The following is an 11,878-nucleotide window of genomic DNA, read 5'->3' on the forward strand; positions in this document are numbered from 1 at the left end:
TGATTTGAGATCTCTCTATTATTCAACATAGATATTTACAGTGATAAATTTCCATCTAAGCACTGTTTTTGTGGCATACCTAAGTTTAGTAAGTTCTGTTTTAATTTTGATTTATCTCAAAGTATTTTCTAATTCACTTTTTAATTTTTTTCTTTGACCTAGTAGTTATTTAAGATTGTGTTTAAATTCTACATATTTGTGAATATCACATATTTTTTTTCTGTTATTCTAATTTTATTCCATTGTGGTTAGAAAACATACTTTGTGTGATTTATGTCCTTTTATATTTATCATGGCTTGTTTTATAACCCCATATATGATCTATTCTATAGAATGTTTTATGTGCAGTTGAAATCAGCATGTATTCTGATGCTCCTGAGTAGAGTGATCTACAGGATGTCTGTCGGTTGGTTCTACTTAGCTTACTATGTTGTTCTATCTATTATTTAAAGTGGGGAATTAAAGTCTGATTTTGACAATATTCTTCATTAATTTATTCAATAAAGAATGACTATGCCAATTCCTTGTTCCAGCCCTTCGTGTCCATAAGACCTCTGTTACAATTACAGAAAATATCTCACGTTATAATTATCTCTTTCACTGACAAGAATATGAGCTCCTAGAGCACAAGATCCAATACCGAACAGAATTAATGGCACATATTAGGATTTTGGAAGTATTAATTAATGAGTTCATAAATGAAATTATGAAGTTAGAATGAAGAGGTCATTTTTGAGGATCAAACTAATCAGATATTTAAAAATCACAAAAGGAAGAATATATAGTTTATAACTTTTTCATATATTTCGATTCTTTTTGCTTTAGAAATTCAGTATCTATCTGGGTACTTGTTGATTTTCATATTAAGAAACCTATTTTATAACTTGTAAATTAAAAATGGTCATTTAGAACTGTGAGAAAGCCGTAAGTGAATAAGATTTCTCTGAACTTTGAAAATCTTCATAGTAAAATGCACATGTGATCAACTTTCAAAATGTGTGCTTTGAAGAAAACAATAAAAATGAAGCAATTTCACCAGTGGGATGTAATTTACTGATAGGAATATGATGGCTGTGTGGAACTCTAATATGCCCCAAACGGTATAATCGAGTCTGAATCATTGTGGTTACCTAAGGAAAAAGAGAGCATGATGAAATATTGTTATATCTGTTAAGAAAATCATTTACCTATTTCAGAAGTATTCAAAGTTTTTTGTCTTTATTAAACAGGATATAAATATTGTTTTATATTATAGTAGCAATTATGTTAATAATTTTTTCAAAAAATAATTTTCGTCAATTCATACCACATGTGGCAAACAGAACCTTAAACAATAAGATTTTTCTCAAAAATAATGGATAATATTTAGAACATGCAAAATATATTAATAGACACAAGGCATACTATTTTTTTTTGTGGTAACAACTCCATTTGTTTGGGTTAAGAAATAAGAAAAGCAATTACATTTGAGGTCACTTGACAGGACACGAGACCTTATGCTGATGATGAAAAATGTCAGGAAGCAAGACAGCAATGACGGCTATTATCCATATTGGTCTCCTTGCTTAAATTAACTGTCTCACTGATGGGTTTATACTCAGAGTAGTTACTACCCTCTGCGGTTAGTTCTTATCCATAAGGAAGAACTTAGTTATGTAGAAATCATTAATATTTGGGAAAAAATGGCCATAACAATACGGAAGAAAAATCAGAATATTTTGAAGCATGCAGCTACAACACTGCTGCTCAGAGACATATCAATAATAGATGCATTCTAAATATTGCATTGTAAGACAGTCACTATAAATTTCTAGGGCATCTAGAAACATTCGAAAAGCAGAATAAGGAGATTTAAAATCACCTCACCCAGGTTGTGCAAAAGCAAAAAAAACATAAGTTCTCCTATGTGAGTTGAACGTTTAAATCTAAGAAATAGTGTCACCCCTCCATTCAAGAAGGGGTCATGTTGCTTTTAGTCACTATTTTATTTTATCATTCATTAATTAATACATTCGATCAATGCATTAATTATACATCATACAAAAATGTGAAATTTTAACTGTAATAACTGATTCAACCACTGTATCCCCAACAACCAGCACAGTGCCAAGCATGGAAAGAGATGCTTAATAAATATACATAGAAAGAATGAATATCTCTAAGCACATTTGTTTCCACAATAAGTAACAAACAAGTTGGTGATGCCCTCAGTAATTGTTGAATATAAATTGGCCTTGAAGTACACTTAGGAAAAAAGAGAGCCTTGGTATATTTCTTGGGTTTCTGGGGAATACTGGCACATATAATTAATTACTATTTCTAATCAGAGATTTTGTGAAACTTTTAAAAACATTTTTAGAAGAGCAGCTATATGTTTGTTTCATGTTGTGGCAATTCTTATCATGTGACAATTCTTATCCTTATTTACTGGACAAAGCCATTACATCTATATGTATGGAATTTTTCAGAGTAGACTGTTGCAAATAACAGGATTTTTAAATGGGTTAATTAGCTCCAAAGAAACACAGTTAAAGGCATGAATGAGAGCTCTGCTCCTCCACTAATTGATGAAATGTTCTGAATAACTTTCCCAGTTTGGTCAGATTGAAAATATTCCCTTTGTAATCAGGAGCGCAAAAATGAATTTCTACTTGTTCAGAAGGCAGTAGATTGTACTATTTCACTTGTTTACTCTGAGATACTTGCCTCTTGGGTAGGAAATTGATTTTCCTTCATTTGGTTCTGTGTGTTCATTTGGCCTACATAACACTTGGGGTTTGCCCAGAGCCTTTGCTGTGAGGAGTCTACTTTAGATATTCTCCATTACAAGTGTCTAGTGTAGGTAAAAATGAACTACACATATTTAATATAGATTCCACCTAAAATATAATAAATTAAACTGATTTCATAACTTTTATGGGCCTTTAAACCAGTAAAATTTTCTTTGTTCTTTTTTGGTTGTAGAAAATAATCCATAGAGTTCAGAGTAATTGAGCTATTATATTTGTGTCCTTGTTAATTAATCATCCTGTAATATCATCCTGCATGTAATTTGATGAAACAGAGCAACCAAATAATTTTTATTGAAATAACACAATTCTATCCTCTGTTGCCTCACTTGTGATTGCTTTTGACAGATACAATTAAGTAATTTAGTCATCAGTTATAAGAGATTACAATTAACACAAGTCTTAAAATTCTAGATGACACTCACAAAAGAAAATTCTTAAATATCTAAAATGAAATGTATAAGTTTTCTGCAAGAATACCATCATGATTATTTCTAAGTTGAAAAAAAATTCATTAGTCTAAATTGTTTTTAAATGATTGGAAACTCTGTCTGTAGTTAGTTAATTGGAGACAAAGAACATAGGTATTTTGGGACAGAAAGAGAGTGAGGAAGAACAAGGATATGTCACATCCTACTGAATATACAATTTAATTCAAATGACAATAAGACTTTCAATTTTTTAGCTATCATCCTAATTTCAGTAGATTCTACTGTAGTAGTTGTAATACTAATGTTACTATTTTACAGATATGCTAAACACACTATTTCCTACGATAAAAGTGATGATATTGATTCTAGGTCTTGCTCAGCTTCTCAGAGTAATAAATTAAGAGCTCAGGCCTTGCTTTCTTTATTCCCCCATATTTATTCATTTCTTCTCAATCCAATTCCAGTTTGGTTTCCAGACTACCTTTCTACATTCCCTAGGCCTTTTGAAAACACTAAGACAATTGCTTACAAATTAATTTTTTTCAGATTGGCATTTGGTTTAATTTTGTATTTTCAATGAGTATCTTGATGTTTTTAATGTCTTTGTGGTAATTTGGTGATGGCTACCACTGGAAAATATGTGACATAAGATTCAGTTTCTAATGTAATAAGGTCTGCTTTCTTTATGCCCTGGTATTTTTTTTTTTTTTAAGAGAATGAAAAATATTCGTATGGAAGAAAGTAAAAAGAAACAATTGTGTTTCATATGTACTTAATGGCTGAGTTTATTTTTAATGAATATCTCTAATATACTATTAGGTGTTTGTTTCAAATTAGAAGAAATTTTTATATTTTGTTCTGGTGTGCTTTCACAAGTGTTAATTTTAAAAAGAGTCTCAAAAGAAATATGAAATAGACTTACTTCATTAATTTTCAATAAATATTTTCCTAGGAGTATGAATCCATTTATCAAGAATCCTGTACTGTTGAATTATGCACCTGAAACTTACTGGATTTTGTTAACCAATGTCACCATAATAAAAATAAATAAATTTTAAAAATTAAGAAATGAATACTATAATATTAAATCATACATGTAAAATGAATTCAGAATATGAACTAAAACTTGATTCTTCTACCCTGAACTCTGATGATTCCTTTCTATTGAGTGAATTACTTAGAATTAATAAGTAATCCAAAAATGTCAACAGAATATTTAATAAAAACTTTAATTTTATATAATTTTTGTTTTGAGAATGTAATAATACAGACCTTATACATATTAATATGGGTGGATTTTTAAAAAATATTTAATAGCAAATGGAATTTTCCTCATTAACTACATTTGGTATATAGGTTTAGGATGCATTTTTGGTGCATTTTAATAGTTGAGGTTCTCTCATACAGTTGCAATCACATGCTGATCATGTCCACAGTTATCTTAAGGTTTGACTAAGCTGAACCATTAAAATGGCTAACTCATGACTGTCAGTTTATGCTGGTTGTTGGCTGGCAGCTCAGCTTGTGCTGTCAACATTAGTGCCCACATATAGTCTCTGTTATGTATGTCTCAGGTAGTTGTGTTTTCTACATGACTGGCGTCCCATAGAGTGTGTATCCCAAGAGAATCAGGTGGAAGATGCAGGGCATTTTCTGACCTAAATACAGAAGTTAGGCAGCATTGCTTCAGCCATGTCATATTGGTTACAATTAAGAAAGGGAACACAGGACCCACCTTTCAATGAGGAAAGTGTTAAAGATTGTGTAGGCGTGCTACAATGGAGTATATTTATTGGGTATTTTAAGGCTTTTTTAAATCAATAAACTCTCTGGATTCCTTCAGTGGCAAGGCTCAGATTATGATAGGTAACATAACTGAGCTTCAAAAGGAGAGAATTTACTTTCTCCTTACTGATGAAATTTCTGGGGCAATGGGAAATGACCTGCTCCCCATGATGTAAATAAGCTACCGAATATATCCAGCTTACTTTCCAGCCCTGGGGAGGCTGTACCTAAGTATTAGAAATCTCAAGTCACTCTGAAGACTAAAAACTAGTGGGGAGTGTATGAGAAAGATACAGGATGGTATAGAAAAATAGGCTAACCTAATCATTTTCAGGATTTGATCAGCTTCCCTATGAACCAAATCAACATCTCTCTTTTCTTGGAGGATCAAGAATAAAATAAATTTTGATGAGAAAAGACCCCCATACTCTGATTATTTCATAGTCAGAATATTTCTTGTTTACTGGGCATGGTGGTGGCTAGTCTATCTCCTAAATTAAATGATCTTTAAAACATCAAGGTCCCCAGAAGAGGAGGAGAGAGAAAGGGCTGAGGAAGGCTGTTTAAGAAATACATTTAACTTTTACATGTTTTCATTATGAAAAAGGACCAAAGTTTGTCAAGGGATAATTTTAGGCATGATGATTCAGGGCTGTAATGTGTTCTGAAGACTGAAGATAAACAGATAATGGAGTGCAAAGTGTGAAAGTAGCCCATTTACCCTTCTTAATGATTTTTTTTTAATAAAGAAAGAACTGAAAATAATTTGTTACCAGTAAAATTCAGAGCTGTACCAAATTGAAGATATGAGCCTCCTTATGTGATTATTCATAATCACCACAATTTTCTTATTCCCTTGCTTTAAACCCTACCTATGGACCATGTAATAATAATAGTAAATCTTTGTTGCATGTCTGCTAGATGTTTAGCATGTATAAAATCACTTAATTTAATTTTTATAATGGTACTATAAAGTAAATATTCCAATTTACTTGAAAACACACTCACACACACATGCACACAAGCACACATATTTACACAATCAGTGAAGGATGAAGCAAGTTATTGGACTTGGCAGTTTGTAGTTGGTAGCATGTCCATTTAGGTACAATATCTCAGCTATTGCCTCTCTTCTGTTTAAGAGAATCAGAGCCAGACACTAGTTGAAGTGATGACAGATTTTATTCAGAAACTATTGCAGTAGAGGAAAAGGAAATTCAGTATAGAACTGAGCTCAATTGCAAATACAAGGGCAAGTGGGAATTGATAGACAAAGAGCAAGGTGATGGGGCAAGTAGATGGAGACATCAAGGATAGGGGGATTCTTGCTAAACTGATTTAACAGGATTCTTATTGAAAGCACACATAGATTATCAGATATTGAGGGTGGGGGATTCTCTCTAAACTAGTTTAGCAGGATTCTTGCTAGGATTGGACTTGGCAAGGATGAATGTGGGAGCCCAAGGGTCAAGTCTTAGCTGAGAAGATGGCAAAGAGGAACCTGTCTAAACTTTGGTCAAGGAGGGAGTCTTTGTCACCTACTAGCTCCATTTCAACAGAGACACCCCTGTTTTCATCTCTGCTCTAACTTGGTGTTGTGTGAATTTCAGATTCAGGCTATTTTGATCTGTAGAAGACTAAAGAACACATATCTGTGAGCTATACTTTCAATACCAGAAGCACTGGGAAAGCTATTAAATATCCCCGTTCCATTAGAGTCATTTCCAACATTAGCTTTACCAGATGTTTGCAGAATGGATACCCTAATAGGCAGTATAATTTAAGGAATACCACATAAAGGAAGAGATAATTTCTATAAATACCAGTCATTACACCCTGGGGCCTGGAATTTTTCTATCAGAAAAATACCCAGAACCATTGCCTCTTGAGTTGTTGTCTTCTCTCCACATTTTCAATAAAAGATAAAGTCTTATTCTTTACTTCTATTTGTATTAAAGTTTATTTTTAAAACCTGCTACCCCTATTCTCTTCCACAACCATCTCCTACCCTTCTCCCCACAAAACCCACACACAATCCCTTAATATTTGAACATAGAATCTCTCATCTGTTTTATGCTTTCATTTATGCTTCTATATAACTTGTTTAAGCAAAGGAGTCCGTGGCTAAAAGCATAAATCAATAAAATAGAAGTCTTGCACATCACTAGGTGAAGGAAAATCTCTTGAAAGCCATGCCAACCCCATTAAAATGGACTGTTGAGGCTATGTAAAAATAATCTTAGTATAAATGCGTATAAAAATTTACAAGTTTGAAAAGATTATATAGTTGAGGCAGTGCCAAAAAAGGGAAGAAAATGAGCTTTGGTACTATGTTCAGTGGTTTTCAACCAGCAACCATAATACCCCTCTTAGGATCATTTAAATATCCACGGGGGAGTGTTTGGTTGGGTATGACAGACATTTAAAGCCTCAGAGAAGGGTTACTAAACGTCCTGCCATCCTCAGGACTCCACAGGTCACTGAGCCTGGTGTTGGGCAGGTACCTCCTCATTATTGCCACTCTACATCTTTCATTGTCTTCACCCAATGCCAGCTTTGAAGTTCATGTCACCAGACTATCCCACCTCTACTCTTCCTTGATACAGTCATTTTAAAGACACTGTAATAGCTCCCTCTTAGGGACTAGTTCAATGCCACTCTTTTCTGCATCATCTCTGGCATGGTTCTCCATGACTTCAACACCCACTCAGATGAAGCACCCAGAACCATTGCCTCTTGCGTTGTTGTCTTCTCTCCACATTTTCAATAAAAGATAAAATCTTACTCTTCATCTTACTTAACTTGTGCCCATCATCTGGTGCAGTTCACATCTCCTTTTCTCTTGAACTACTGTCATCACATCACCCTCAGTGCATCACACGTTCTTGGATGTCTTCCTCTGTTACTGACCACTCTTTTTCAGATTTCTTCAGTTATCCTTTCCCATTTCCTTAATCTGTAACAATATAGTGCCCCAGGGCTTAATCTAAGATTTTTCTTCTACTCACACTCCCTTTCTAGGTGATCTCAGTAATCTAATGACTTTATCGTCTGTGCTCTGAAGAAAACAAAAAAAATAGTATTTCCACTTGAGGCCTCTTCCCTGAACTTCGGATTCATATAAGCAATTATTTACTCAACATCGTTATTTGTATACTAATTTTCATCTTTATCATAACATGCTCAAAAATGGATTCTTGAATTTCTCCTCAAAATGTTTCTTTTAAAAGACCTCGCATCTCAGTAAGTGGCCATTTTATTCTTATATTCTTTCAGTCCAAGAAAATTCCAGCAAACTTTGATTCTTCTGTTTCTGTTGCACTCCTCATATGATCCATTAGCAAATTTGTCAATGCTGTCTACAACATATCAACAAAATCCAAGTGCTTTTCACCATTACTACTACTGCCATCTTGAGCTAAGCCACCAACATATTCAGTCTGGATTACTACTGGATCATTACTGGTCTCTTTCTATCTTTTCTACCTATAGCCTATTCCCAGAATAGTCAGAGTGATTCTTTAAAGTATACATTTCCATCACTTATTTGACCAGTCTACCTCATGGATTCCTTTCTCTTGTGAGTTCCTAAGATCCTTATTTTTCATAGCATTTGTTTAGTTGCTGATATATGCTATATTTTTCAAATTATAATTGGTTTTGTTTTTATAAGTATTTGTCTATATGGGTCATTTTCCCTAGTGGATTATAAGCTACTTCATACAGGAAACATTTGTTACACTTCTTTGTGTCTTCCATTTAGTGATATGTCATAAACATAGAGACTCAGTATGTTTGTCAAATAAAAGAAGTAACTGGAGGTAAAATATGCCCTTAATGTTATAGGTAGAGATGTCTTAAGTTTTTAGATTTCTAATGTTGTGAGCAAATTCTAGCTTATCGTTTCCTCCATGAAGGATGGCAACATATACAAAAAATTAAAATAAATCTCTTAAACTCTCAATGATTCTATAAGTATAGAATATATTTTCCGTAAATCTATTGAAATAAATTTTACCACTACCATACCCAATCTTACAGCATATTATAACTCTACTAAGGTTAAAAATGAACATAGCTGATTCTAACAAATTGAAAGTAATGATGATGAAGGACTATCTACTCTGTGTCTCTCGAATTGTATTTCTCTTGAAAGCTACATATTACATGAACCTCAATTAAAATGACTCTCCAATTTTCTCTATTGCCTTTTTTTTAAAAAGTAGATGAGTGTATTTTGCACAGAGCATCCACTAAAGTCATTTCAAAACTCTTTTTCTTGTTCCCTCATAACCTATAGGAGGCCCATTCACATCATAATTCACAAGTTGAAACTATTGCTTCAACACTACATTTTCTAATGTACTCAGCATTTTTTTTCCTTTTAAATGTAATAAATTTTACTGGTTGCTCCAGTTTTTATCCTCTCTCATTATCAGCAGTAGCTGATACCTAATTTTTGATCTAGTTTTCAAAATAACACACTGATTTATAATTGTATATGAGCAGTATTTTGTTAGGGAGGCTCAAGGACAGGCCAGGCTCAGTGACTTGTTCTCTCCCAGTTGTGTAATTCAGTTCTGTGCCTCTTTGAAGTTACAAATCACTCTGCTAGTGCAATGTGCTTATCATGAATGCTTGAGACTGCACAAGCCATTATCTGCCGGTACCAGGGAACTAAGGTGTGTAATTGGGAAGTCAGTTTAAAAGCAGGCATTTAAAAAGATTGATCTCACAAAGGAAATCTAGATCATTATATTATTAAGTAATTGGGTCTGAACATCATAATGGCAAAACTATAATAATAACTAATGGATTGGTAGCTGTCTATGTGACAGGGGTTTGTGCAAAGCCTGAATTTAAGATTACAGTTGGAGATACATTTATAATACATCCATTTTTCTGAATCCGGGCTCCTCCTGTTTATATTCTCTGGCTCTAAAAGGAGGGAATTTCTGAGGTATATCACACTTGCCATCTCCTTCTCCTTGCCATGTTGTTTTTGCCTGACTGACACGGCTCTACCCAAGGTCCCATGAACGTCCTGAAGAGCCCTTTCTCCACTCATGTTTCCATCTTCCTTAAGGGCAATGGCACCCCTACTTAGGCTTTCTCCTCATTTAACAGGGTTCCAGGATTCTAGAGAAGCTTGCATACATGTGCACTCAGAGAAGATAGGAGTGGGACACTGTGCCGCTGCTGTTAGGTAATGATTTCTCACCAAGTAGTGATGACTATCTTTATAACCAGCAAGTGCTATTGTGTGTCAAGGGCAGACAACCACCATATATCTTGAGATTAAATGTCCCGACCCATCAACTCCTCTTACTCATATCAAGAGAGCAGTATTTGCAACTTCTTCCTCCATAGTGGATCCTGCTTCCCTATTCTCCCAGGAAATATAGTTCTGGGCTCCATGTTCCTGCCTGCCTTCCTACCGCCTGGAAACCAGTCGAAGTCCCCTCTAATTCTGGTTCAAGTTTTCTCCCAAGTCATTTAAGAAATTTGATTGAAATCTGATGTGACAGAAGTTTAATAAATGATAGTTATTACTTTTATTATCCATGCATAAAGCCATTCACCAATGGTATTTTTTCTCAGTTCCAGGCATAGCCTTAATGTGCTGCTTGGATTTTGTTTACAAAAATAGCAGACTGTATTACAGAAGAAAAAAATGCATAGTTCACTGATGTTCATAAACATTTTTTTCCTGAAGATCCCAGACTTGGTTCTGTGTCTCAATGTTAAGAAATAAGACGAATGGTCATAGTTTTCTAAAAACAGTTGCGGTTTAGAATTATAGCGAAATTTAAACTTCTGCTATAAATAACACAAAGCTTCCTTATTAACATGTTAATTTTTTAAACTTTTAAGAAAGAAGCCTTATTATATATGAACCTATTATAGAGATGTGCTATGTAGCTTATGGGTATCTGAATAAAGTTCTGATATCTGTAAATCTTTTGTCACTAATGCATATGTTTTAGATATTTGGGACTTTTCAGTTCCTATTTTTTTGTAGTTAAGATTTTATTTTTTTGTTTAAGTTTCTTCAATATTTTGCATATTTTTCTATTAGACTGTAAAAAGACTGGAAATCACAGATAATAAAGTTGGTTCAGAGACAGGAAACTTCCTACATTCTGATTATGAAAACATTCCAGCAAAATATTAGGAAGCATTGAGTTACCCCAAGCCACAAACTCAGTTCTTAATGACTAGATAATTAGAACCCAAAGAATAAACATAACAACAGCACAATATATCCTGATTAGTTCCCTACTGCAATTTTAATGGCAATGATTCATTTATATTTAAGATATTTTTAATGGGAAGCAGCCTTTAAATCCATGATTTAAAGACACTGCACTAGGTTGAGCCTTGAGAATGGAATCTCTGTCTTATTCATCTCTCGGTTATTTTTTTTCCCCCTCTTTAATCCCCCCCCCCACTTCTACCCCTGACCTATGGATGTTGCCATTTCTCCTTAAGAATTGGAACTCTGAAGGTGGGGCATCGCCTCCCACATGCTTGCAGCGTGCACGTGGGGCCTGGCGCTCCTGGGGCCTGGCACACCTGGGATATGGTCCGTGGCTCCACCTGGGGCATGAACCCAGGACCTTCTGCATGTGAAGCAGACATGCTAACCACTACACTACGGAGCCACCCTCATCTCTCAGTTATTTGATCATGCATCATTTCCTAACACTGGTAATAAAATGTTAAAACAATAGCAACAATGATAATGATGACCATGGTAATACTGGTTAATCCGTGACACTTTCCATATGTCAAGCACTGGTCTGATGGCTTTATAGGGGTTATTACACTCATTTAATGCGTAAGAAAACTGAGGTACAGAAAGGTTAAGTA

At 34.2% G+C, this 11,878-nt stretch overlaps 1 non-coding gene across 1 annotated transcript; it reads right to left on the reverse strand.

Moving 5' to 3' along the window:
- Nucleotides 1-11,596: 11,596 nt before the first annotated feature.
- Nucleotides 11,597-11,670, reverse strand: TRNAV-CAC. The gene has a single exon. It is a non-coding gene; the product is annotated as a tRNA-Val (tRNA).
- Nucleotides 11,671-11,878: the final 208 nt, after the last annotated feature.

Source organism: Pteropus alecto, unplaced genomic scaffold, assembly GCF_000325575.1.
Source record: "Pteropus alecto unplaced genomic scaffold, ASM32557v1 scaffold258, whole genome shotgun sequence".
Lineage (NCBI taxonomy): Eukaryota > Metazoa > Chordata > Mammalia > Chiroptera > Pteropodidae > Pteropus > Pteropus alecto.